The 23,142-nt window shown below is 53.7% G+C and overlaps 1 protein-coding gene across 1 annotated transcript in view; it reads right to left on the minus strand.

Annotated features, from left to right (window-relative positions):
- The window catches only part of ETS1 (ETS proto-oncogene 1, transcription factor), an 83,147-nt gene extending 78,897 nt beyond the window's left edge, over positions 1-4,250 (minus strand). The window contains exon 1 of the mRNA XM_032709603.1: positions 4,148-4,250. The gene's annotated coding sequence lies outside the window, so the exon portion shown is untranslated. The remainder of the gene's footprint in view (positions 1-4,147) is intronic.
- Positions 4,251-23,142: the final 18,892 nt, after the last annotated feature.

Consider the following 23,142-nt stretch of genomic DNA (forward strand, 5'->3'; position numbering starts at 1 on the left):
CCCAACCTGATGCAGGTTTTGTGGGTGATAGTGGTTAAAGGACAGAGAGACATAGGCTCTAGTCTGTGAAAAGGACCTGGAATCATGGAATGGTTTGGGTTGGAAGGGGTCTTAAAGATCATCTCTTTACAACCCACCTCCATGGGCAGAGATGCCACCCACTAAATGACAGGCCCTGGTAGAAAAGGATCCTGTGCACGGAATAATTGTGCTCTGTAAAAGCAGGTATGGAAGAGGAGGCCAGAGGCAGCAGAAAGGGAGCTCTGCTGTGCTGTGTCCAGGCTAATTTTAACAGAACTTCCACCACTTCCCAGAGGAAACTACTTCACAGCCCAATACGTCTCTCACTGTCAGCAAGTTTCCCTGATGTTTGAGAGATATTTTGCTTCTCTTTAACTTCCTCTAATAAGAGCCTAAATAGTTCCTCCCCTCCCCTGGATGCTGTCAGACAGCTCTGATGAGGGCCCTGAGCCAAGCTGAGCTCAGGACAGAGCCCATCAGGGCAGGTAACTTGGCTGAGATGGAGGAAATCACTGCAGATTTACCCCCAGATAATCCTGATCCAGAGCTTGCAGAGAGCTGGTAATTAATAGAGGGGAATCAGACCCATTTGGTAAAATCCTTAATGACTTAATAGCTTGACTTCAGCCTTATTGTTTGCCCTTATTATTTGCGTCTTATTGTGAAAACACGTGTGGGAGAAACAGCATTTATTTTGGGAATTGATCAAGTACCAGCCAAAGCTACGAGACTCTTGGGTCATTTCTAAACTGAATTAAAATTTTAATTTCATTTCAACATCCATCCCTCCTCTTTTACAAGGTTTTTTTATCATTATTATTTTAAATCAATTACCAAGCTTAGTTTAAAAGGGAAACGCTGTTTGTCCTCATGATTAACACACACACCCTTTCAAAAGTTGGGAAGGAGTTTAAAATATATATTAGAACACAACAAACTTTGCCTGTTGGATATATGAAGACACTTCACAATATTTTCATATAATGTTTTAGTTTTATACTGTTTTAAGGATGGGGAGAGGGAAGTGGAGTAAGGCCACAGTGGGAACCAACAGATTCCCATCTCTGTTTCCCAGTTTAATGTTGTAAAATGCAGAGGCTCAGACTGGTCCCCAGTTTCTGAGCTGTAGGACCACACTGAGCTTCTGCCCACCCCACACCCTGAGCCCCAGCTGGGCACCCAGTGAGGGTGTCCCTGCAGGGTGGCACAGCTGGGACAGCTGCTCACCTTTTCCTCCATCCCAATAAACCAGGAAGATTCCTTTTCCACGGGGTCACTCCAGGAGGATGGGGCAGCACCAGCAACCCCACCAAAGTGTTTCTGGCTTCAAGAGCCTGAATGAAGACTTTAAAAAGGCAAAGCAGCCCCTTCCCCGTGGGCTGGCAGCTCCTGCCCCAGAGCTGCTCCATGATAGCCGCTTGATTTATCCATCAAGGAATAATTCATCATCTTTGAGGGGGTGGGGAGAAGAGCTGGTGGAAATGACATCCTTCCACAGGTCTTTAACCCCTGGCATCCTGGCACTTTCCAGGCCTCCTGCCAGCTCAGTTCTCAGGGGAGGGAGTGTTTGTTGATCTGTTGGCATGTTAAAAACCCCTTCAATTCATCAAACCCTGGCACCAGCTTAAAATAAAAGGAGCATCCCTAAGGCAGGAGCATGAGCAGCAGAAATGAGTGTGCTTCCTTTAGTCACAATCCATGCTTTTTAACTGCTGGAAATCCCACAGTTCTTAGGATTTCAAAACTTTGTAGTGTTCCTGCAGATAACAGCTGATTTAGTGAAGGGAAAGCAGGCAGGGCAGTAAATACTGCTGTGGTAAAGAGATAGGAATGGTAAATAGAATAAAAATGGTAAATAGAGCAACAGTTTACCATTGTAAACAGAGTGACAGTGGTAAATAGAGTAGCAAAGGTAAATAGAATAGGAATGATAAAGAGAGTAACAATGGTAAATAGAGTAGCAATTGTAAATAGAGTAGAAATGGTAAATAGAGCGGTAATTGCCCTTCTGCACCCGCTGTAAATACTCCCAGAGGTTAAACGACCTGGCCGAGGTCACCCGGGGAAAGTGAGGGGGAGAGGGTCTGAGCACTATCTTAACTGCGGGGCGGGGACTGCCGCGGGATTAGCGCGTCCGGAGGAGTTTTTTGGGAAAGATGGGGCAGGGGCCGCCTGTCAGCACATCCCATCTGCTTCAGCTGGGCTCTTTCTTCCCTCGGTGCCTGTCAGATCTGAAGGAGATATGATGGGATCTCAAGAGCCTTCCCATTTGGCTGGATAAACGCTGGCCGGGCTGGGTGGCAGTGGTCATGAGACAGTGCCAGGACGGTTCCCTTACACGTGTGCCTTTGCTCTCTGTGCTTGTAGCAAACTGTTTTTTGTTTAGCTTTCTCCTTTCCCCTGTTCATTCATCAATTACTCAGCTGCTAATTTATAATTAAGCTGAATAACCCCCCCTGAGCAGCCCAGCAGATGTATGGTGAGCTGACAGCAGGGTCATGGCAGGCAGAGGGGTTTAGGAGGGATGCTAAACCAGAGGGGCTGCTGCCATTAAATCATGCTGCTGCTGCAGCTCCTGCAACTGCAGGGAGATGTGAAGGGCAGGTTAATTAGGTCATCTGTTCCTTCGCTCCTGAATTTGCCCCTGTGAAGCAGCAGCCTCAGAGCACAATGTCATGGGCCAGGGCCTCGGCCGGGACAAAGCCCAGGGGAGGGAATGGGATCTGGGGAATGGGGTGGGTTCCCAGCCAGCAAGGAGGGATTCCCTGCCCCAGGGAAGGCTCTGACACCACAGGGAGCACATTCCCCAGATCCCAGAGCCCAGGCTGCCCCTGGCACAGGGACTGCCAGCCCAGCTGGGAGGCTGTGCTGTGCTCCAGGATCCCTGCAGGACCCCCAGCAGGACAACTGGGACCAGCCTGCCCAGGTCTGATGGTGCTCTGAGAGCCTCTCTCTTCCCCAGGCACCCAAACTGCTGCGGAAAGGGAGGGTACCCTTCATTTCTCTGGGCCAGATGTATAAAGAGGGAGACAGTTTTCTGCCTTGGAGGAGCATGTGGTACCCCAAAACTCTACAGTGAAGCCTAGGACAAGGGGACACAGACACATAAACCAGTGCTGGGGGCACAAAATGCACCCACACACCCCCCAGCCCCTGGGTGAGGGGGTTCATCCCCAAAAGTGACGGGGGAGACCAAAAAAATCAGTTTTTTTCAGGAAATTATGTACATGACAGGCACGGGAAAGCTTGAAAACCAGCAGAATGAGAGGCAGCGTGAGCAGGCTGTGCAGGAAACCACTCTGGAGCCAGCCCACAGCCCCCAAAGGTGTCAGTTGACAGCCCAGGATGGGAAGTTGATGGTGGCTGTAATACCCAGTGAGTGGCCACATGCAAAGCAATGATTTAGAGACAAATGGGAAGGGGGGAAGGCCTTGGCTGGGCTCCTCAGGGACTCCCCCTTCCCTCTGCCTGGGCTGGCAGGTCAGGCTCTGCCCTTCCCAGGGAATGGCAGTGGCACAGCAGCACATCCCCGGGGCTGCCACACTGCACATCCTCCCACCGGCCAGGGCTGGCACCTGTGGCACCGTGTGCCCTTGGGGGGATGGCATTGCTGGGGAAAACACACCCAGGTGTCACAGCAAACCCCTTCCAAGATCCCTCCAAGGCAGGAATCTGCCCCTGTCTGAGGTGCTGCTCCATGTGAAGAGTGAACACCCGACGCCGAGCACTTGGATTCTCCCCTCCCTCATAGCAAATACAAACCAAGCCCCTTTCAAACCCAAATTACAACTCAAAACATAAAAGGAACTACAAATTTAATCCACTGTACAAATGCCAAGGCACAGCCTTCTGCCTAGACAAGGAAAAAATAATATTCCCCTAAAAATCCATATCAAATTTATATACCTGATATTTTAAAAAAGGGGATTTTTGAAGGAAAGTATCAGCTCAGACATTTCTATAAGACCTTGCAGTCGCAAACACACAAATCAGTTACTGGGTGAGACTGGAAATGGGGAGAGGAAAAGTAAATCACCAACAAAACAAATCTGAGATACCCTGAAAATTTCCTGGTACCTCCAACCCACAAAAGAGTTTAAAGAGCCTCTCTTCCCCCTCCACTTACGACTCAGCTGGAAAACCCAGGGAAAAGCTTAAGTCCTCCACGGCTTCCCACACTTGTCTCCGCTCTCTTCCCAACTACCTGGTGTATCCTGCGCGCCGGAGAGGATGGAAATCCCATCGTGTGTGCGGCAGGGCTGCCTATTCAAAGGGAGGGGGAGTGGTCAGCCCCGCACCCAGGGCTGCGAAAGGCGATTCCAGCCGCCAGCCAGGAAAAAACCACCTCTGGCAGCTGTCACGGCGCTGGGGAGGCAAAACCGACGTGAGCTGGAGGCGCTGATGGGGCAGCGAGGGGCGGCCGCGGGGTCCCGTGTCCTGCACAGGGGTCCGAGGGGTTCAGCCCGCTGGGAAGTTCTGCTCCAGCCCCTCGGATCCCGGGGAGTGGAGTTTGTTCTCGCCCAGGAGCTGAACTAAAGGCTGGCAGAGCACGGCCGGGCTGAGGTTTATCCAGCCCCGATCCCCCGATCCCAGCCCAGCTCCTGCCCCTGCCTGCAGGGGCCTCATGGCAGGAGCTGCTGTTCCCACCTGGAGGTCCCCTGGGCCTCTGCCTGCCCTGCTCCCCTGGATATTCGGAATATCTGGGCTTTCTGCCTTACCCCGGGAAGGGTCCAGCCTGGTGCACCCAAAAACCTCTTGGACGTGCCTCTGGAGGCAGGAATGCCAAAGGAATCCCACGGGAGCTGCTGCTGGCTTCTGAAGTCATAAGGGCTGAAGGAACCCCCCCTTACAGGAGGTACCAGAGAGGGGAGATGCTGGATCAGCTCCCTCCTCTGACAGAGGTGGATGGTCCCACTCTGCATCACCCCAAAAACTGCTCTTCAGGCGGGTGATGGGGGTGTCCAGGGGCTCTCCAGAGAGGAGAACGCTGCTGGGACCAGAGGGGCAGGAGAGCTGGCCAGGACAAGACAGGGGGGCACAAACACAGGTTGCACTGCAATAGCTCCAATAACGTCCATGTGAATTATCCAGAGGCTCTGGGAGAGCGGGATCCGGGGCTGCCTCCCCAGACACCCCTGTCTTCCCCTTCTCAGCCTGGCCAGAGACCTCCCAAATGCCAGTGGTGCCCCCAAATCCTGGCTGCAGGAGGATGTGCCCATCCTGCCTCTCCTGCTCTCCCTCTCCGGGCAGCAAAGCTCCCTTTTCCTCCAGGAGAGGGCTCCAGGCTGGGAATCCTGTCCAGCTCCAGCACAGATCCCCATCAGGCTGTAAAATAGCTGTGGCTGAGCCGTGGCCAGGGGCAAAGCCCAAATTCCAAGGGTTCCTTGGGGGCTGTTCCAGTACAGGCAAGATGGGAGGCTGGGAAGAGCTGCTGGGATTTTCACTAGAGATCCCACTAGAAAATGTAATATAAGAGCAAAACCAAGACCCCAGCCATGGGGCTTAGCCCTCACTGCCTCCAGGCTCTGACACAATAACGTTCTGCTTGTAGGGTATTTGCACCTTTCCAGGGAATTTGGCAGCATCCTCCTACTCAAAAAATGCAGCCTGTCCCTCTGAGCTCTGCCACTGCAAATCCAGGCTGAAGAGTTATTTTTTCTCTCCAGCTTGGGAGAAAAAATAACTCCTGGGAGCACCCTTTCCCAGGCCAAAAATGGGTATTTTAGGTCATATCAGCCAAGTGAACATTTGCAAAGTGCAAACCTAAGCTGGATTTGTTCTCAGGTGGATAATTCCTGCCTGCATGGGGCTTCTGTGGTAGCACCAACAACCAAATCAAATGTGCAGAATGAGTGTCCACAGGCACGAGGTCCCTCCTGCTCCCCCCACCCCAGTCCAGGAGATTGCTGGAGTGCACAAAGGGACAAATAGCAAGAAAGCTCCCATTATTTATGCACATAAAACTCTTCCCAGGCCCTTCCAGACTTTCTCAAGCTCCCAAATGATGAATGAATCTCAACTTTAGCCCTGAACACAGCTCCAGGTGGCCCGAGCACACGTTACCTGTTGAACTCGCAGCCCAAGGCACGGATCCCTCTTGTAGTTCTTTTAACACAGGAAATCATTTACAGGGTTCCCGTCTTCCCAGAAAGGTTTCCAGCCTCCTGGGCTTTGCTACAAAGGCTCTGTCACATCTGAGCTCCAAAGGAGTGGAATTCATCCAGCAATCAATTTTTATCTGGGCAACTCTTCCCGGAATAACCCCCTGGCAGCTGCAAACAAGATGTCCTTCCCTGGGCTGGAGGTTTCTCTCTGCACAGTTGTTTGGATGCAATAATCCATATATTAATAGCTCTGTGCATGGCTGTCCAATCCACTGGGTGTCTGGGAAATGGAGAGGCTTCTGCTTTCGGGTGTTTTTTCCATCAGCACAGTGGCTGCTGCAGGAAAATCACCTCTCTCAGCTTCTGGAATCACAGAATTTTGGAATGATTTGGGTGGGAAGGGTCCTTGAAGATCATCTTATCCCGTGGTCTCCTGGTTTCAGGGTCGCTGTTGTCACACCAGTCACCTGAACCAGTTGTTTCAGCTCATAAGGAAAAGCTGGGTTAAATTTCGGGCAGCTTGTGGAATTCATCCCAAAGTCCTTGTACTTTCCATTGCAGCTGGTTTGGGTTTGCTTTGTGCTCATAAAAAAATGAAACGACTTCTCAATGTTTCCCTGGAGTGGTTATTAATGTTTTCACTGAATTGGAGGTGCCCTGGGGATGTTTCACGGGTTGTGCACCATCAGGCTGCTGAAATCTGGGGGCTCACAGGCTCCTCCTGGACAGTGCAGGACAAAGGGCCCTTTCCCAATAACCCGAGAAATCCCTGTCTCCATTTGGGATGGAATCTGAGAGCAGCACCATGCTGGGGGTGGCTGCAACTCAAGATGGTCCTGGTTTGCATCCTGGAGCTGGGAGTGAGCACAGATCACCTGGACAGAACTCAGCACAGCTCTCAGTGTCCCCAACTGTCCCCAACTGTCCCCAACCCCAGGTCACCCTCTTGCAGCCCTGGGAATGTTTTCCAGGGAGAGATCCTTGGGGTCCTGCTTGAGGATCAGAAACCACTGAGAGTGAGAAGCTGCATGTAATAGCTTCCAGAGGCCTTTATGGATCTCTAAGTATCATCATTTCCATATAACACTGGAAAAACAGAGCAGGAACCAATAAAAGCATCCTGAGGGCCTGGATCTCTCTGCTTTCTGCAGTTCCATGATGACCCCAGTGCAAGGGAGTCAAAAGGCATTCCTGGTTTGGAGGGTGACCTTCCCAGCCTGTTTGTCCTGGGAGAAGGGGATCAGCTGGATCGAGGAGCTGCCTGTGCCTGTGAATGTGCAGCAGGTTTGCCCAGGCTGCCACAAGGTCCCCTCCTGCCCCTCCTCCAGATCCAGGCTGACACACAGCCTGGGCCCAGATGGCTCAGCAGGGCTCCCCCAGCAGCTCTGCACGTCTGGGCTCCAGGCACTGAGGCTCTGCAGAGCTGCCTGGCCTCCACAGCCAACTGGGACCCTCACACAGAAAACTGGGATAATACTGGGTTTTTTGGTGAGTGTATCCCTCCCGCTCCTGGCTGGGTGATGGAACCCAGGAGAGCCCAGATTCCAGCCCTGAGGTCATTGCACAAACCACTGACCCCTCGCTGTCCTGGGCTGTGTGTCTGTCAGCTGAGGGAGAACAAAAAGGTCACTTTGATACTGGACAAAGGCCTGGAGATACAGAGAGGTTCCCAGATTTATCAGCTCCCCGTGGAAGCCAAATGCAGGGAAATCTCCGAATTCTTATGTCATCCAAGTCCTTTCTCCTGCTCACCCCTAGTGTTTGTGACTCTGAAGAGACTGAGCCATGGAAGGAGAAGCCCAGGGACCCCAAAGGATGTTGGAGTCAGGCCATGAGCCCTGGAATGGTGGCTGTGGAAAGCCAACTGACCCCAGCAGAGCTCAGCCCTTCTGGCCAGCGAGCCAGGGACCAACACCCTCTGAACTCCCTCCTTCTGCAGAGCCCTGTCTGAGCTGAGGGGAAATATCTGCTCTCAAGAGCAGGAGAAGAAGGTTTTTCCACCCTTGGGTCAGGCAGGAGCTCAAATCTGGGATCTCCATTATCTTGGCCCCAATGTGATAGTACAGGGTATCCACCAAAATAGAACAAATTTGGGGAGTACAGGAACATCCTGAATGATTAAACTGGTCCACGAGGGACTTTTGTGATGCTTTTATAGGTTAGAAGCTTCTACACATAAATCACCTTCTTATTAACCATGATAATTGTTATAAACTTGGTTTATCTCACTTCTATGAGGGAGATTAGATCCAGAAATGGGCTTTAAATAGGGAACTTGTGAAGGTGTCAGACTGGCCTGGGGGAGACATCACATGCAGGAGAATTCCATGTCCATCTTGGGTCTGTGCATGTGGCTCTAAACACAGGGACATGTGCAGAGATGAGAAAACCCAAAATAACACCCAGTTCCAACAGGATTTTCTCCCCTGTGAGGGTGGGGAGGCCCTGGCACAGGTTGCCCAGAGAAGCTGTGGCTGCCCCTGGATCCCTGGAAGTGTCCAAGGTCAGGTTGGACGGGGCTTGGAGCAACCTGGGCTAGTGGGAGGTGTCCCTGCCCATTGCAGGGGGTGGGATGGGATGAGCTTTGCTCTCCCTTCCAACCCAACCCAGGCTGGGATTCTGGGATTTAATGATATTTTCATTCTGGAAGAGGAAGTGAGAAATTTCCACTCAGCTCTAACTGTGATGTTAAGCAACAGCTCTGGGGAAGTTCCAGCCATAACATCACCAGCCTGGGCCCTTGAGAGGCAAATTCATGAATTTTGCCTCGTTAGCACAAAAACTGATCCCTTTCCTAAAGGCCAAAGTGAATATTGTCAGGGCCCTTTTGTGCCCCACTCACCCCATTAACACCACAGGGGAAGGATGCCCAGGAACCCCTGGCAGCTACAAGAACAAGGGAAATCAATTATCATTCATGAAAATATTAACTGGAAAATCAGTCATCATTTACCAGTTCTCAGATTTCAAGAAAAATTTGGCCTGGGTGTTGGGAGAAGGATCTTTTATTAGTCTGATATACTCAGATAGGATTTCATCACATATACACCCTCTTCAAACTGTAAATTAAAATCCTCCTCCAAAATCAGTTAATCTAAGGCTATAAAGCCAGATTTCAGAAATGCTCTTTTCCCAGGCAAGATGTATAAATAAAGATCAGATTTATAAAAATGCTATCAGTTAACAATTCCTGCTCAAACCCATCTGGCCAGATTTCAAAATGAATTCAGCAGCCAGTTAATCACTTGCTCTTTATTACTTAACTCACTATTAGTATCAGGGGTAAAAAAAAAAAAAAAAAAAAAGAGAGATATTTTTATTTTCTTTTATCTCTTCTAATATCCCCTGCCTCTTGCTGTAGTGAAATTCAAAGCCTTGATAAAAATCTTGACATTTTAAAAAAGTCAACTGCTTCTCAAACCCGTGGAAAAACACAGAGGATGAATTGAGATCATTGAACTGCTTCCCTTTGTATCTTCTTGTTCGAAAAATAAGATGAGCATGGCAGTGAAAATGTCATATAAAACCCATCCTGGAAATAATAAGCAGCTTATTATGGTTAAACTGGGATGATAATGAGGGGAGCTGTAGTTACTGGTGGTTCTCTGAGGACACCAGTCAAAATCTTGGTGTCCCCAGGGCCCTTTGGTGGCTGGGGTGGGGGGTGGCCCTACCTGCAGGGCACAGTGTGGTGGCTGCAGTGTGCTGGGCTTGGAGACGCTCCCTCCTGGCCAGCAGGGACTCCAGAAACATTGGGAAGTGTGGAGAGGTGAAAAAGCTCCTGCTCTGCCCCTCGGGGTGGAATCTCCATCCCTGGGGGGGTTAAGGTGGATGTGGCACTTGGGGACACGGTTAGTGGTGGCCTTGGCAGTGCTGGGGGAAGGGTTGGACTCGACCTTAGAGGGCTTTTCCAAACCAAATGCTCCTGGGATTCCATGAGTCAGCGGGGTTGGAGGTGGAGCCCAGCTTTTCCATTTGGCTCCTCTCAGGGTGGCCCTGGAGCCCTCAGGAGTCTGTTCCCCCCAGGGAAGGACACCCCTGCAGCACAGGCTGCACCCACAAATCCTGGGCTTTCCACAGCCACCATTCCAGGGCTCATGGCCTGACTCCAACATCCTTTGGGGTCCCTGGGCTTCTCCTTCCATGGCTCAGTCTCTTCAGAGTCACAAACACTAGGGGTGAGCAGGAGAAAGGACTTGGATGACATAAGAATTCGGAGATTTCCCTGCATTTGGCTTCCACGGGGAGCTGATAAATCTGGGAACCTCTCTGTATCTCCAGGCCTTTGTCCAGTATCAAAGTGACCTTTTTGTTCTCCCTCAGCTGACAGACACACAGCCCAGGACAGCGAGGGGTCAGTGGTTTGTGCAATGACCTCAGGGCTGGAATCTGGGCTCTCCTGGGTTCCATCACCCAGCCAGGAGCGGGAGAGACACACTCACCAAAAAACCCAGTATTATCCTGATTTTCTGTGTGAGGAACTGTAGGCCAGGGAAGTTGGGTGATGTAACTCCATAAACTGGAGATTTTTCAATGCTCTAATTGCACAGCTAAACCACTGCAAAAATGACCTGTATCTTAATAAACACTTTTTGTTATGAGAGAGAGCAGCAGAGGGAAAATATTCCAGTAGCAGAAACATGAGGCTGGGGTTTGTGGAAATGAGTTATTAACATGTCCTTTACCTCTCTGTTTATTTTCCACACGGTTCCAGGTCAAGGAAAGTTTGTCTGTGACAAAGATTAGGCTTTTGGAACAGCTGGGTCTTTTCATATTTAATTCCTGAGCTCCACTGAGCATGTTTGGACAGATTCTCTTTTGTCTCTTTGGTTGATTATCGGGGGAGCTCAGGAGGGATAACAGGACACAGGTGACATCCCCCCAGAGGTGTCCCTGAAGGACACCACCACCAGGAGGAAGCAAGAGGATAAATAAGGGATGTTCAATCCACAGAGCCTGGGGAGGGAGGGGTTATTTATGGCCAGGCTGGGGAATTGCAGAGCTGGGTCCCACATGTGAAGTGAAAGTGGAAGTGTGTGGGTGGGAGGGGAAGCAGCAGCCTCCCATTTATCAGAGCTCCAGCAGTTTTCCACCCGGCTCCAGGCTGCCTTCTGGAGCACTTCACATCTCCCAGGCATGATCCCATCCCATCCCATCCCATCCCATCCCATCCCATCCCATCCCATCCCATCCCATCCCAGCCCAGCCCAGCCCAGCCCAGCCCTGAGGAGTGCTGGGGCAGGAACACCTACCTAGCAGAGGGAGGACCCTTCCCATTGTCCTACAACCTGCTCTTGGGGCTTCACTAACCTAGCAGCTCCCAAAAAAGCCACCCCAGCCTGCCTTCCCTTCTCCCAGCCCTGACAGATCCCACAGCAGCTGGCATGGACCCCTGGGTTTGAAGCAAAGAGGAGGGATGGAGGGGATGGAGGGGAGGGGGTCACGGCAGGGTCAGCTGATGAACAGCAAACAACCCTAATTTACGCAAAAAGCAGTCTGGAAAAAATGACATTCCTGGTTGTCTGCATGTATAACATAGAGAAATCCTAAATAAAGGAGCCAAAGAGGTTCCCATGAATTAGAGCTTTATCCTTGCAGCACCCCAGAGCTCAGCCCATGAATTTGGGTGAGTTTGCCTTTTTAATTGCCCTGTCTCTCTAACTCAGGCCATTTAGAAGCTGCACCAGCAGTGCCCTGTTGGTCATTTGGGCCTTGGCTTTTCCCTGGTTTTCCACCCTCTTAGACAACAAACAAGCCATTTATGTCTGGAAACACAGCTTTGATTTCCACTTCCAGTGCACAGCCTAGACCACTGCCAGTGGTGCCCAGTGTCCCATCTCAGCCCAGCACTGATTGACTCCCCCCTGTCCTTCCCTCTGGGTGCCCACCTTCACTTCCCCCCTCAGTCTGGGTTCACAGCCCTGGAAATGAGGTCCCAGAGTGGCTTTTCCTGATGGAAAACTCCCAATAGTGAGCAAGTACAGGCTTTACTTTTGGTCCTGGATGTGACTTTCCATCAGGATGGGAGGATTTCTGGGCTAATTGCTGGATCAGCTGCAGCAAATGAGCTGTATCTTCATTAACAGGAATCTTCTGTACCCTTAAATCCCTGGTTTCTTCTGCTGGTGGTTCACAGACTCATGGAATGGTTTGGGATGCAAGAGACCTTAAAGATCTCCCAGTGCCACCCCCTGCCATGGGCAGGGACACCTTCCACCAGCCCAGGTTGCTCCAAGCCTCGTCCAACCTGGCCTTGGACACTTCCAGGGATCCAGGATCTCTGGCCAACCTGTGCCAGGGCCTCCCCACCCCTCACAGGGTGGAATTCCCTCCCAGCATCTCACCTAACCCTGCCCTCTGGCAGTGGGAAGCCATTCCCCCTTGAACTATCACCCCATGCCCTCATCAAAAGTGCCTCTCCAGTTTTTTTCTTCAAAAGTCATTTTGTGGGACAAGTCCTTGGCTCTTGTGTTCCATCTGAATCTCTCTGTGACCAACCCCAGCCTGTGCCAGGGCCTCCAAAGTGTTTCTCCTTCTTTTCCCATCTTCAGGGTCTCTGCCCATATGAGGACACCTCTGGAGTGTCAACCTGTGGGAACCTGCATCCCAGCTGCTTTTCCCTGAGGTTTTTTCTGGACATCCCAGGCACGGTTGGCAGCTCCACCTGGATGCAGGACATGGAAACGTTGGCTCAGGCTGGGAGTGGGTGAGGAGGGGGGCCCAGCTCCCAGGAATGGCTGATGGAGAGCCCAGAGAGCAGTGTCACTGCTCTCACTGCTGCTCCAGGTGCCCTTCCCAGCTGGAAAGCCTCAGCCCTCAGCAGGGAGAACTCAGCTCCCTCCCAGTCCCTCGGGCAAGGTCCAAGCCTTGCTGTGCCTCCACTGTCCCTCCTGTGCCTGCTTTGTCCGGGGGCCCTGGGAGCATTTGGGCCCAGGGGACACAGGGATGGCAGGGAATGGATCTCACAGGAGGAGATGCCATCCCTGCCCAGACCTTCCCAGACCTGCAGGGAGCAGATGCTGTTTTATTTCCTTCCCCAGCACCATCCCTGGGTGCAAGGCTGAGGTTTCTGTGTTGCTCCTGGCTGAGGAGGAACACCCAGGGCTGTGACAGTGACCTTGTCCTCACCCAGAAGGTCTGGCTCAGCTGGGACCGAGTCCTGGCGCTTTTGAACTCAGCAGGAGCCCGGCCTGGGGAAGCTTTATGGGATGAGTTTTGGCTGTCCTGATTGAAGCTGCTTCCAAAAATCAGTGAATGCCATTTCCAGCACTGGAACTGGGGCTCACATTTGCATCCAGTGCCTGCAAATCTCCCTCTGAGACTTTATAAACCTCAGCTGGGACTTTTATTTAATTTTGGCCACCCTGGGCACAAGCACCACGAGCACGGACACAGCCTTGTTTGTCCCAATGCAAATGGGATGAGGAATTATTTTGTTCCAACCCCATCCTGAGCATCTGTGGGCTGAAAGGGACCTCGCTGAAAGTCAGCACAAGCTGGATTTACCTCCTCCCTGAATGAGCTTCATTAGCTCGTGCAGTCAGCTCCAGCTTTTAATGGATGCAGCAAATGGGAGAAATAAAATAAATACTACAATCAAAGTGCTTAAACCTACGCCTTGTCTATGCCAACACAAACCCTGAATGGGAGGAAGCATTAGGCTAAAAATAGATCCTCAAGCAAAATCCCAGAGCTTTTATTTTTTCTTGACTTTTTTTTTTCTCTAGGTTCATACTGTAAAACATCTGCTGAACAGTTTCCTATAACTGTTTTTGGCTTTTAAATCAAAGAAAGAAGAAACAATGTCCCATTTTTGTAGAAAGAAAAGGAGGAGGGGAATAATAGACCTTCCTCTCAAAGGAGGATGACAATGAGGATAGAAATAGAAAAGGGAGAGCTTTGAAACATCTTGGGTCCAGACAAGGAGTGGGTGGATGGCAGGTTCAGGTACCTCTGCTTGCTTTGGCCGTTCCCATTCCAAGAGGGAGCTGGCAAAGTTGCTGACAGCCAAAAGGGAAGAGCCTCGGGCAGAGCTGGAGGGTGAAAAGGGGCTGAAAAGGGGGTGCGACAGTGCTGGGGGTGCAGGGGAAGGTGCGGGGAGGAGGAAAACGCTCATTATTTCGCAGGAGAGACGAGGAGGAGCTGTGTTCGGTCGAGCTGGTTTTTCCTCCATTCCAGGAGAAAATTCCCTGCTCCTGCCACGGCACGGTCCGAGCTCCCCGGGGGGTCCCACAGCTGCAGCCGCCCCCACCCCCCGCACTGGACAGAGGGGTCCCCAGCCGGGCTGGGTGGCCCCGAGCTGCCACAGCCGGGCTCGGTCCCTCGCCACCCCCGGGGAGTGCCCTGCCCGGGGCTGCTCCCTGTCCCTGCCCGAGGCCACGGAGCCCCTTCCCCGGGGGAACAGGCAGCCCCCGTGGGGACGGGCAGCCCCCTGGGGAACAGGCAGCCCCGGAAGAACAGGCAGCCCCGGAGGAACAGGCAGCCCCGGAGGAACAGGCAGCCCCGGAGGAACAGGCAGCCCCGGAGGAACAGGCAGCCCCGTGGGGACGGGCAGCCCCCGCTGTCACACCTCTCGGGCTTCTTGGCAGCGGTGCCTGCGCAAAAAAGCCTTTCCTGCCAAGTCACAGGATGCGATGACGGCGCGGCTGGGAAAAACTTCAAAACAGCCCAAACAATCGCAGATTGTCTGCGGAGAGCGGGCTCTAAAATTGGCTCCTTGGATTAGCACCAGGCTCACCCCTGGGGCCTTTGTCAGGAGCGCCGGGCTCGGCAGCGATGACGGAGAAGGATCTAATCTCGCTTCCTATCTGTGACACGGGTCGAGTTGAGCCCGGCTTTGCCGGCTGGGCTCGACCCTCCGTGACCCATCCAGGCACCCAGACAGCTCCGGGGCCGGGAGCAGCTTCCCGCTGGCAGGAATTCCGCGGTGCCTATAGGAACTATATGACTCGGGAGTCAGCGATCCTTTTTGATTTATTTCCCTAAAAAAGTTGCTTTGCATCCCTATTCCTATGCAGGTCTGGTGGGTGGGGGTGTAAGAATTGCTTTTTCTTAAATGGATTTAGCATGTGTTGGGTTGGGTTTACTCCTTTTAGGTAAATCCCAGTTAGGCAGTGGTGGAGCCCCTCCTGTTCCCAGGAGTTTCTCAGCACCTTTGGTCTTTGGCTTGAGGGTCTCTGCCCCCAGGGCTTTCCCATCAGAGCAGGGACTGGGGTGAGGTAACACAGCCCCACAAGCCATGAACCTCTTTTCTGGCATCCTCCCAGTCCCAGCACCCAGAGCTGCTCCTGAGGCTGCATTAAACACAGTCAGTGTGTGTGCAATGGCTCTGACAGACCCATGGGCTCATCCCTGGGCTGGGCACACTCTCTTCTCCCTGCAGCACCCCACCAGCATCCCTCTCCCAGCCCAACCCATCCCAGGAAACCTTGGACAAAAGAAACTCAGAACAAAATGCAGGAGCAGGGAAGTGGCGGGCGAGGGCTGTGTCAGACCAGCCAGATCCCCAGGAGGAAATAATTGGAACAAGGCTGCGGCACGTGCCGGGAGATGGGATGTGCTGGGAGATGGGATGTGCCGGGAGATGGGATGTACCGGGAGATGGGATGTGCCGGGAGATGGGATGTGCTGGGAGATGGGATGTGCTGGGAGATGGGATGTGCCGGGAGATGGGATGTGCTGGGAGATGGGATGTGTCGGGGCAGCTGCTCCCTGCCAGCCCTCTGCGGGTGCTGCGGGCAGGGCCCAGCCTGCCTGCCCCAGCCCTGAGGTGGAGAGGGAGGGGAGACACCAGAAAATGGCATTTTGGTGGCAAAACCTCTCTGGGATTGAACTCCTGCAGTCTGCACAGAAGGGGCTTTGCTCTCCCTCAGTCCTACCAGTGGGAAAAAAACGTTCCAGGCACTTCCCAAGCACCCAGAAACACTTCTTAGAATACACCTTCTCCTCCAGGCCTGGAGGGTCTCCAAACCTTAAAGACCTGCTCTGAGGCCCGTTTACCCACCCTGGCTCTGCAGGAGAGGAGCTGTAGAGGGTGGGGACAGGGAACATCCTTTACCCCATGCTGGTACAGATTCCAGTGCCAGGGGGCTGTGGGAGGAACCTCAGCTCTGGGATAAATGTGGAAAATGCATTTCAGCTCTGAGAGGCCTTCTGGGACGGTGGGGGGCAAAATCATTTGTCTTTCCAGAAGAATGAACCCCTGTGTGTGTGTGTGCAGGTGCTTGGGGCTCGCAGAGAGGGGAGGGAGAACTCAGAGCCTGATCAGTCAAAACCCCCAGGAACTGATGGAGGAACAGGGTCTGGGGGGGCAGCAGGCTCCTGAACCCCAAGCAGCCACACCAAGGGCAGGAGCACATCCCTCTTTCCCAGAGACACTCCATCCATGTGCATCCACGGGACAACTTGCTGGGTTTGGGTCTGTGCAGGGGTAAGCACGGGAATGTCTTTGTACCTTCAAGTGCCCCCCGGTGGGCAGGACACCCTGATGCTGCACCACGGGAGGCAGGGGGGAAGCCCCCGGGGGCCCCCTGGAGTTGCAGCCCCTCCAGCCCGGGGTGTCCTGCCCCCTGCTCGGGATGTGACGGAGGTGGTGCCAGGAGGTGGTGCCAGGAGGTGATGCCAGGAGTGTTCCTGCAAAGGCACATTCACGGCATGGGTTTACATTCCTGCAGCAGTGCCTTTGCCAGAGCACTGATTGCAAGCAAAGGTTTGCAGCTTGGAAACTTGGAAGGCTCTGGCTGTTTTCACTCTCTCTCCCAGGCTCTTTCATTCATGCTTCCTCCCTCTTTTCCCCAGTGCATTTCTCACTCACGCTCTCATTCATGCTCTCTCGCTCATTCTCATTTTCCTGGCTGTATTTTTAGCTCCCTCGCCGTTCGGAGGATGTGAACATTATCCCTGAGTCATGACTTTGTGAGGAAACAGGCAGCCAGGGTTTCCATTACAGCCCGGGAGGGCTCTTATCAGCTGCAGCGCAGGCTTGTGGGGAGGGGGCTTTATCTCCCGGCTCCTCTCCTCTTCCTTTCTCTCCAGCTGCTGCAGCTCCGGCCCCTCTCGCAGCCCACGAGGCTTATCCCCCCGGGCCGTGTCGTGACGCGGAGCCCAATGAGTTAAATGAAGATTGGCAGCCAGGAAATGGGAGTAAAGCGTGAGGGCCAAAGAGCATCCTCCATCCTGCATCCCCGGGGCTGGGGTGGCCGCCGCCGGGATTGCAGCCAGGGAAAAGGTGTCTGGCAGGGCTCTGACACCGAAATTCCCAGCCCGTGCAAACAAACATGAGGTAATGGCACCTGGGGGCTTATCCAGCTTGCTCTGCCTTTGGAAAACAAAACCTCCCCCCCGAGTGTTTCAGTCTGGCTCGCGAGGAGGTTGAAGCCGCAGCAGAGTTTACACCGGCTCTGTTCCCACACGGGGATGAGCCGTGGAAGTAAAGAACATCCCCCGTTGGGAATGCTCGGAGCCAGTCGTTAATGCGGGCTTTGTTCCCGAGTGCCAGTGACACACCGCACGTTTCAGAGCTGTCCTCTGGAGACAACAACCACCCCTTCCCCCGGGAGAGGAGCAGCCTCCCGGCACAGCCTGCCCTGCCCTCGGGTGACATCACGGCTCGTTTCCAAGTGACCCCGGATCGCTGCGGAGGGAGGAGGATGCCGGCGGGCACATTTCGACCTGTCTCGAGGCGGGCTTGTGCATCACGACTCGGCTTGGCTAATCCCGGCCTCTGTGCTGCTCGTGAGGCTCAGCTTCACCTTTTCACGACATTCGGGCTGTTTTCGGCTCACTTCCTGCGACTTTCCTCTCTAACCTTTATGTTATCTCCCTGATACTCTCTCCTCCCTTTTCCACCCATCTGCTTATTTTAGCTGCCTCTTCCTGCCTGCGCGTGTGGCTGTGCCCTGCCCTGCTCCCTCCTGTGCCCTGCCCTGCTCCCCTCCTGTGCCCCCTCCGGGGCAGAGAGGGGTCACTCCCCTGCCCTCACCTCCAGGGGGGAGTTTGGCCCCATTTTCATGCTTTCCAAATGATGGAAGTAAATCCCCCCCCTGCCTCCCCTCCTGCCTCCCTGCTGCACACCCATCCTCCCCAAACATGGCTTCAGCCCCCAAACCCTGCTCAGGAGCAGGACCTCTTGCCCCTTTTTCCGTGCACCCTGCAGGGTGTGGAGGGTCCCTGCAGCCTTTTCTTCTGGCACAGACTGGCTTGTGGTTATCCCAAAAAACCCTGGTGCAATGTGCATCCTGGACACCTACACTGGTGTTCAACATTGGGGTGCTCCTTCCAGGCAGTTAAAACCGATCCTTGTGGTCCTCTGTCCCCTTGGAGATGGTCCCAGTCCTTCATCCCCTTGGAGATGCCGTTCCAGGATCCGGATCCAGCCCATTTGTCCACCACAGGATAACAGAGCGGATGTCCCCAGACACTGCCAGAGAGATGAAAGGCTGACATGAGATCAAGAACCAGCTCAAGAAACTCAAGGAAGAAAAATCCACTGAGGGACACTTTGGGTCAGGAAATCCCAGTGCTGTGTCTCTCAGTGCTCAGGGAGGATACTGGGCATGGACCAGGCCCTTTGCTTCTCCTTTTATCTCTGGCTCTCAGCTGGCAGCTTTCTTCCCTGGCACAGGGGGAAAAGAGACCTGGAGAGGAAAGGAGGGAAATTTTTCTGTCTTGGGCCATGCCAAGACATGACATGGTGAGGGGGATGCTGATGGTGCAGGGAATGACACCCTGGGGGGACATGGAGGGGAGGTCAGAAGCAGCAGGAACTTGGAGAGCTCCAAGTTTGTCCAAGAAATGAGCCCTTTGCAGCCCCAGAGTCAAAACACTCCAACAGTGGAAGCTGGGACTTCCTGGGCTGGGCCCTGTTGCTAAATAAAAGACAAAAGAAAGAGTAATTAGGTGCCATTAATTGTTGTCAAGAGGATTTTTGCTGGCAGCCAGCACTCCTCTCTGGCCTGGCCTGGCCCAGCACGGCTGCAGTAACACCCACTGAGGGGCTGCTTTATTTTCAGTGCCCTGCTCACCCCTTGGCTCCCAGGCCCAGTGGCTGCCAACCCTCCCACCCTCTCCATCTCCTCTGGCCGTGCTCACACAGAGGTCAGGAGAGGACAACCAGGGACCCAGAGGAGCCAGGAACAGCAAATCCACCAGTGCTCCAAGAATCCCAGCCCTGGGAATCTCAGCTGCTGTGTTTGTGAGGGCATGAAATGCAAGGTATAAGTCGGGAATGTGTAAATGATTTGCCTATGAGGAAAGGCTGAGAGAACTGGGATTGTTCAGCTTGGAGAAGAGAAGGCCCCAGGGAGACCTGAGAACCCCTTCCAGGGCCTAAAGGGGCTCCAGGAGAGCTGGAGAGGGACTGGGGACAAGGGATGGAGGGACAGGACACAGGGAATGGCTTCCCACTGCCAGAGGGCAGGGAAAGATGGGATATTGGGAAGGAATTGTTCCCTGTGAGGGGGGGAGGCCCTGGCCCAGGTTGCCCAGAGAAGCTGTGGCTGCCCCATCCCTGGGAGTGTCCAGGGCCAGGTTCGACAGGTCTTGGAGCAATCTGGGACAGTGGAAGGTGTCCCTGCCCATGGCAGGGGGGTGGACTGGGATGGGCTTTAATGTCCCTCCCAACCCAAACCATTCTGGGGTTCTCTGGAAATACTTGTGGTGCCTTTGGCTCTGAGGGCAGTGGGAGGGGTGAGTCCTGCAGACATTGGAAAGATCCTCTGTCCCTGCCATTTACCTGAGCTCTGGATTCTGTGCTTGCCCATTAGAGTTTATTAATTGTGATGGCTGTTATTTTGCTGTGTGATGAATGCAGCCCTTTGGAGGCCTTGGGACAGTGCCGAGAACCACAAGCAGTTCAAGAACAAGGATTCAAATGCTGAGGCTCTGCTTTCACTCCTGCTTTGGTGAGGAAACCCCCCCCGGCTCTCATCACGAAGAGAGGCTCAACCAGCAGCTGTGTCCCCCCAGGCTTTGTCTGGGAGCTTTTACTGGGATCCTGAAATAGAGAGAGTAAGTTTAGACTGGAAATCAGGAAGGAATTCTTCCCTGGCTTCCCTGGCTGTGGCTGCCCCATCCCTGGAAGTGTCCAAGGCCAGGCTGAATGGGGCTTGGAGCAACCTAGTGTAGTGGAAAGTGTCCCTGCCCATGGCAGGGGTAGAATGAGAAGATCTTTAAGGTCCCTTCCCACCCAAACCATTCTGGGATTTGACAATCCTGCTCAAAACCATCACAGATTTGCAAGGCTTGAGCATGGAGCTGGTTCCCGAGTTGGAGAAGGGGATGCAAGGAGGGGCTGCAGCCCTAGGGGAAAGAAATAAGAGGATTTGGGGCTCAGACTTCATCTTTTTCCAGATTATTTTTATTTTTCCTTCAGTCCTGGTCAGGAACTCCCAATTCCCACTCCCTCCTCTCAGACCCCTGTGTTTCCTCCCCTCTGGAGCCCGCAGGGAAGGCTGGGAGGGAGCAGCCCCTCCTGGGGCACACACAGGAGACTCAGAGCCCTGGCAAACCACCCCCCTGGGAAGCACACACGACCACAGCCTCCACCCCAAAGAGGAAGGAACATCTTTTGGGGATGCCTTCCCACCTCAGACCATGCTGGGGTTTGAGGAATCTCCACTTCTGATAGAGATCTTCACTGCAACCCATGACCCAACCCCACCTTGTCACCCAGCCCATGGCACTGATGCCACATCCAGTCTCACCTTCAACACTTCCAGGGACGGTGACTCCACCCCCTCCCTGCCCAGCCCATTCCAATGGCTGAGCACTCTCTCTGGAAAGAATTTCTTCCTAATATCCAACCTAAACCTCCCCTGGCACAGCTGAAGACCCAGCCCTCTTGTCCTACTGCTGGTTCCTGGGAGAAGAGCCCGACTCCCACCTGGCTCCCCCCTCCTGTCAGGGAGTTGCAGAGAGTCAGGAGGTCTCCCCTGAGCCTCCTCTTCTCCAGGCTGAGCCCCCCCAGCTCCCTCAGCCTCTCCTCGCAGCACTTGTGCTCCAGTCCCTTCCCCAGCTCTGTTCCCTTCTCTGCACCTGCTCCAGCCCCTCCATGTCCTTCCTGAGCTGAGGGCCCAGAGCTGGACACAGCACTCCAGGGGTGACCTCACCAGGGCTGAGTCCAGGCCAACAATCACTGCCCTACTCCTGCTGCCACACTCTTCCTGATCCAGGCCAGGATCCATTGGCCTTCTTGGCCACCTGGGCACACTCTGGCTCCTGTTCAGCTTTCTGTCCATCCCCACTCCCAGCTCCCTTCCTGCCTGGCTGCTCTCCAGCCACTCTGTCCCAGCCCGGGGGGCTCCAGGGGGTTGTTGTGGCCCAAGTGCAGGACTCAGCACTTGACCTAGTTGAACCTCATCCCCTTGGAATCAGCCCATGGATCCAGCCTGTCCAGGTCCCTCTGCAGAGCCCTCCTGCCTTCCAGCAGATCAACACACCCCCCAGCTTGGCATCATCTGCAAATTTGCTGATGATGGACTCAATCCCCTCATCTAAATCATCAATAAAGATATTAAACAGGACTGGGCCCAACATTGATCCCTGGGGACACCACTGGTGACCAGATCCCACCTGGATACAGCTCCATCCCCACCACTCCCTGGGCCTGGCCCTCCAGCCAGTTCCTAACCCAGCACAGCGTGCCCCTGTCCAAGCTGTGGCTGCAGCTTTACCAGGAGTGTGCCTTGGGAGATGGTGTCCCAGGCTGTGCTGAAGTCCAGACAGACACATCCACAACCTTCCCCTCATCCACCAGGCAGTGATCAGACAGGACCTGCCCCTCCTAAACCCGTGCTGGCTGGGTCTGATCCCTTGTCCATCCTGTAGGTGCTGTGTGATTGCACCCAGGATGATCTGCTCCATAACCTTGCCAGGCACTGAGGTCAGGTTGACGGGCCTGGAGTTTCCTGGGTCCTCCTTACGGCCCTTTTTGTGGATGGGTGTGACATTTGCCAACTTCCAATCATCTGGGACCTCCCCAGTGAGCCAGGACTGTTGGGAAATGATGGAGAGTGGCTTGGTGAGCTCTTCCACCAGCTCCCTCAGCACTCCAGAGTGGATCCCATATGCTCCCATAGACTTGTGAGGATCCAAGTGGCTCAGCAGGTCACTGACTATTCCCTCCTGGATGACAGGGGGGCTGTTCAGCTTCCTATCTCTGTCTACCAGCTCCAGAAGCCAGCTCTCCTCAGGACAACCTGTCTTACTGTGGAAAACTGAGGCAAAGAAGGTGTTAAACACCTTTCCTTCATCTTTGGTGGCTATGTTCCCCTCCATGTCCAACCAAGAATGGAGGTTTTCCTTTCCCCTCCTTTGCTATTGATGTATCTGTAGAAAGACTTTTTGTTATCCTTCACAGAAGTGGCAAGATTGAATTCAAATTATGCCTCTCTCTCTCTCTCTAATTTTCTTTCTACATGACCTAACTATATTCCCAAACTCTTCCTGAGTAGCCAGCCCTTTTTTCCATAGTTGGTAAGCTCTCTTTTTTCCCCTATTTCCTTTAAAATCTCTCTGTTCAGCCAGGCTGGCCATCTTCCCCCCAGCTTGCCTTTTGGCACAGAGGGACAGCTGCTCCTGTGTGTTCAAGACTTGCTTTGGAAGCATGTCCATCCCTCCTGGACCCCTTTGTTTGCCAGGGCTGTTTCCCAGGGTACCCCCTGAACCAGTCTTCTGAACAGGCCGAAATCTGCCCTCTGGAAGTCCAGCCTAGAGGTTTTGTAGCACTGCAGCCCATAGTTTGCTCCCATTCTGGCGCCCTAGGACGAGGGTTTGCCTCTTCAACCCCCCAAACCTTTGCAGTCCACCGCCAAAAGCACTTCGTTAACTGGCGGTGGGGCCGGGCAGCACCTTGGCAGGAGCCGCGTCTCCCGGAGCCGAGGCGCCGTTCCGAGGGATGGTTTGCTCCGAGCAGGAGGGATCCCTGCATGTCCCGAGCGCCTCAGGAAGCTCAAGCACGCCTCCTGAAGGCAATCCTCACCCAGGGTCCCCCCCAGCGACCGTGAGCTCCCCGCAGGCA

The sequence above is a fragment of the Chiroxiphia lanceolata genome, chromosome 23 (genome assembly GCF_009829145.1).
Source record: "Chiroxiphia lanceolata isolate bChiLan1 chromosome 23, bChiLan1.pri, whole genome shotgun sequence".
Lineage (NCBI taxonomy): Eukaryota > Metazoa > Chordata > Aves > Passeriformes > Pipridae > Chiroxiphia > Chiroxiphia lanceolata.